This window comes from Alosa sapidissima, chromosome 21 (assembly GCF_018492685.1).
Source record: "Alosa sapidissima isolate fAloSap1 chromosome 21, fAloSap1.pri, whole genome shotgun sequence".
In the NCBI taxonomy this organism is placed as follows: domain Eukaryota; kingdom Metazoa; phylum Chordata; class Actinopteri; order Clupeiformes; family Clupeidae; genus Alosa; species Alosa sapidissima.
The window spans coordinates 1,906,764-1,911,763 of NC_055977.1; the positions used below are offsets into that span (position 1 = coordinate 1,906,764).

At 37.8% G+C, this 5,000-nt stretch overlaps 1 protein-coding gene and 1 long non-coding RNA gene across 2 annotated transcripts in view; both read left to right on the top strand.

The window, feature by feature from the left end:
* The window catches only part of necab1 (N-terminal EF-hand calcium binding protein 1), a 50,916-nt gene that overhangs the window by 14,167 nt on the left and 31,749 nt on the right, over nt 1-5,000 (top strand). The gene's annotated exons all lie outside the window — the stretch shown is intronic.
* On the top strand, nt 331-2,528 carry LOC121696259. Its single transcript, XR_006026272.1, has 3 exons — nt 331-401; nt 483-676; nt 2,504-2,528. It is a non-coding gene; the product is annotated as an uncharacterized LOC121696259 (long non-coding RNA).

The window sequence follows — 5,000 nt, forward strand, 5'->3', positions numbered from 1 at the left end:
TATGGGGACATTTTTAGTAGTTTTTAATTAATAGTTCAAAAAGTATAAATGTTACAAAGTTGAAAAATACATAGCTGAAGTCACCTAAGTAAGACCTACGCAACACAGTTTGAACGAAGTTTCTACATCAAACGGTTGAAGCTGAATTAAACGCACAAATAAGTAGAAGAAAAATAACTAGAAATGCAATTCCAAGGAATTACCAGTGCATGAAAATGCAAAAGTTGTGATGTAAAATATCATGTATAGTTAAAATAGATAATACAGAGATGGTTACTACGGTAATGCTAGGATAGACATGGTGGTTGCAAAGCTTAATAAAAGTTGATAGTTTAAAAGTAGACCGCTGAATGTAGATAGTTTAAAAGTTGTTGATAGACAGCAAGTTTAATAGATAGATGGTTTAATGGTAGTTTAAAAGTACACCGTTTAATGTATAGTTTAAAAGTTGTTGATAGACAGCTAGTTTAATAGATAGATAGTTTAATGATAGTTTACAAGTAGACCATTTAAAAGTTGAATGTAAATAGTTTAAAAGTTGTTGACAGACTGAAAGTTTAATGAATGTTGATATTCAAATAGTTTAATGGCTGTGTATAATTAGATATTTGACAATAACTAAAAGTTGGAATGACTCTAATGTTTGCTAGCAGTTATGCTAACAATTTTAACTATAGTAACAATTAGTGCTGTCAGATAAACGTGTTATTAACGGCGTTAACGTAAACCTATTTCAACAGCGTCAATTTTTTTATCGTGAGATTAACGTTCTTTTTGGTGTAACAAACTTTGTAGTTTTTTCACAAGCTGTTGCAACAACTAGTAAAGTTAGAACAACTACAACACCACACTGGATCTAGCTAGACCGTGCTGCATGTACACGCCCCCTTTTAGGGGAAAGGGAGCTGTTTGGATAATGGAACCCTATGCTGCATAGAAGTGGGGAGCGAAAAGGGCTTATACTTACTAAATCTTGAAACAAACGTGAATAAAAGGCACAAAATAAGGTTGGTGTTGAGTTATCTGTGTGTTTATGGGATTAATGTGACCATTATGTTCCTATTTTTTGCTCTTTCCAGTTTAGCCTACTAACAGGAGTGTCACGAATGTAGGCACAGTCAAACTGCCCGTGGCTGACTATAGCCTACTAAGTTCGGCAAGCTTAACTTTACATGTCATAACATCAACTAAATATAAGTCACACATTCATTCTATCACTTGTAATATGAACGTAGCCTTTTTCCTACAACTAGGTGAGATAATTGGCTATGCCTGTTATACTGAAGTTCCACAGTTAGCTAGCTAGCAAGCTAACCATTTTACATGGGATATGATATGGTAGATATGAAGTGTAGCTAGTACGTGCTGAATGGGTTGTAATGTAGCCTACATCGTTTCGACATGAGTAAGTTACATACACATAATTCTTTATAACTGCCGTGTTAGTAAAATTATTGAATGGCCTGTAAATTAATAACTAGATGTAACATCAAGGTGTGATTAGGCTATCTGTCTTTCCCATTAGAATCAATGATATATGTATGTTAACTTGTTTTCCGCTCATCTTTATGATGATGCGCCTTTAGTAGGCTACGTAAAGGCATGCTGCACACACTTGTTTGGGCTTACGAGCCGGCCAAAGAGTAGATTCGTAGCCTAATATGAACGCAGTTCTGAACTCCCGGTCAGCTGAATGGTGTTTTAAATTGCTGTGGACACCAATGCCGATATGAGTGCGATGCACTCTGCTTTCGACATTCATTTACTGTACATTAGATTCCATTCTTTTCAATACAACTCTGCACACCAGCATCGCACTTTGCCGCCGTGTAAATCACGATTCAGTTATATTTGGTCGACGCTGCTCCTTAAAATCCATTGTTCATCCAGTGTTTGCGTGTTAAAAACTTCGGCGCTGATGTGTGTGGCAAGTGACAGTGCACCATAGACTGTAGGCCTATAAAATGGCAGTGCACTCATGTAGAAAAGTTCCTTATTTTTCAACTGAACTCAAAGATAATAAATATAGTATTTTATGTTTGTTATGCCCTTTATTAGCTATATTTCTGAAGAATATATTGTGTTGCCTCAGGTCTGCTGCACACCTTTTGAAATTTGTTTTGAGATAATCAAATAGACCTACTTAAAGTTAAGTTAATGAAGTAACTTGCTTTGCTTTCATTTGAATCCTAATTAAGATACACAATAATTGCTTTATATTGTTAACATGGACTCCTGGAAAGTTCAGAAATGCAAAATAATATAATTTTAATCATGCGATAAAATATGTGATTAATCGTGATTAACTATAGGAATTCAGCGATTAATCATGATTAAAAATTTTAATCGTTTGACAGCACTAGTAACAATGTTAACCATGCTACTTAGTTAACTATGTTTTCTAGCAGTTTTGCTAAAATGCTAACATGCTAACAATATTAACCATGCTACTTAGCTAATGTTTTCTAGCAGTTTTGCTAAAAATGCTAAAAATGCTAACAAGCTAACCATGCTACTTAGCTAATGTTAACATGCTAACAATGCCATTTAGCTAACTTAGCTAATGTTTTCTAGCAGTTTTGTTAAAAATGCTAATTATGTTAGCGATGCTAACATGCTAACTATGCTAACCATGCTACTTAGCTAACTTAGCTAATGTTTTCTAGCAGTTTTTTATGCTAACTATGCTAATATGCTAACCATGCTACTTAGCTAACTTAGCTAATGTTTTCTAGTAGTTTTGCTAAAAATGTTAACCATGCTAACTATGCTAACAATGCTAATTAGCTACAGTGGGTAGGAGTCATAGTTGATGACAAGTGTGGACATAGTTGATGACAAGTTAAAAGTTGTTGATAGACAGCTAGTTTAATAGATAGTTTAATGATAGTTTAAAAGTAGACCGTTTAAAAGTTGAATGTAAAAAGTTCAGTAGTTTAATGGGTTAAATTGTTTAACAGTGGATTATTGTACTGAGGTCTTTTATTTTGAAACAGTTTTGGGCAGAGGAAACAGTTGAATAGGATGTGTAGTCTTAATTGACCCAGATTGTATGCTCAAAGCCTGAGGCTGCAGGTGGCCTGAACACCTGCCATAGGATTGTAATTGCTTAATGGCCGTATTATGATGTCACAATTGGCAATGTTAAGTCTATGGTGATTTTTAAAAAGTTTTTCTTTAATAGTTTAAAAAGTTAAAAAGTTTTAAAGTTGAAAAGACATAGCAACCTGGTCCGTTTGAAGACTTACGTTACAAAGTTTGAACGAAGTTTCTAAGTTAAACTGTTCAAGAGAAATTGTGTATGGAAAAAGCGGTAAGCGGAATAATAATAATAAGAAGAACTAGCATATAAGAAAAAAGCATTTCCTGAAGGAAATACAGTGCATGAAAATGCAAAAATATGAGGTAAAATATCATACAGCGTAAAAACAAACTATATTGGTTGCTAGGTAGATGAGGTTTAATATAGTTGGAATGACTGAACAGTTGAATAGGTGGATAGTTTATATGGTTAAATTATTTGCTAGGTAAATGAGGTTTAATATAGTTGGAATGACTGAACAGTTAAATAGGTGGATAGTTTAAATGGTTAAATTATTTAGGTAGAGAGTTGACGATAACTGACAGTTGGAATGGCTCTAATGTTTGCTAGCAAAAGTCAAAGTCAGCTTTATTGTCAATTTCTTCACATGTTCCAGACATACAAAGAGATCGAAATTACGTTTCTCACTATCCCACGGTGAAGACAAGACATATTTTACCAATTTTGGTCCACAGACAAACATAACATTCAAGTAAACAAAAAAGTAAGTAAATAAGTAAATAAGAGGGCACATATAATAATGAAAAAATAAGAGCAGCAAAATTTGGTTGAAATTGTGCATAGACAGTCAATAAAATACTAGTGCAAAGTCAGGCCAATAAAAGGCTTGGGTAGTTCTGTTTGACCTAAGTAAGAAAGAAAGTGGCATAGTGGTGCAAGTTATGTAAGAGCAGCAGAAGTGTTGTGTTTTCAGGACAACAACACCAAGTTGTAAAGTGTACAAGTGTGCAGGTGTGCAAGTGTGCAAGTGGAGTAGTGCAGGCGGCCATTGTGGGTCCAATGTCCAGGATGTTATGTAGCTGAGGGTGGAGGGGGGAGAGGAGGGAGAGAGTTCAGCATCCTTACAGCTTGGTGTATGAAGCTGTTGGTGAGTCTGGTAGTGCGGGAGCGCAGGCTTCTGTACCTCTTCCCAGAGGGCAGTAGATCAAACAGATTGTGAGCGGGGTGACTTGCATCACTCACAATTGTGGTCGCCTTGCGGGTGAGATGGGAGGTGTAAATGTCCTTCAGGGAGGGGAGAGAAGCACCAATAATCCTTCCAGCTGTGTTCACTATGCGCTGCAGGGCTTTCCTGTTGTATTCAGTGCAGCTTCCGCCCCACACAGCGATACAGCTGGAGAGGATACTCTCAATGGTGCCTCGGTAGAATGTGGTCATGATGGCTGGTGGAGCACTTGCTCGCCTGAGTTTCCGCAGGAAGTACAGGCGGCGCTAGCTTTCTTCGCCAGTGATGCAGTGTTGGTGGTCCAGGAGAGGTCTTCACTGATGTGCACTCCCAGGAATTTGGTGCTGCTCACTCTCTCCACCACAGCACCGTCGATGGTCAGTGGCAGGTGTTGGGTGTGACCTTTCTGGAAGTCAACAACAATCTCCTTGGTCTTGCTGACGTTCAGCAGGAGGTTGTTGTCCCTACACTACGTGGTCAGAAGGTCGACCTCCATCCTGTATTGAGTCTCGTCACCCTTGGTTATGAGACCCACCAGAGTTGTGTCGTCAGCAAATTTCACTATGTGGTTGTTGCTGTAGGTTGCAGTGCAGTCATGCGTCAGCAGGGTAAAGAGCAGCGGACTGAGCACGCAGCCTTGGGGGGCCCCCGTGCTCAGTGTGATGCTGCTTGAGATATTGTTGCCAACACGTACTACTTGAGGCCTCTGACAGAGGAAGTCCAGTAGCCAGT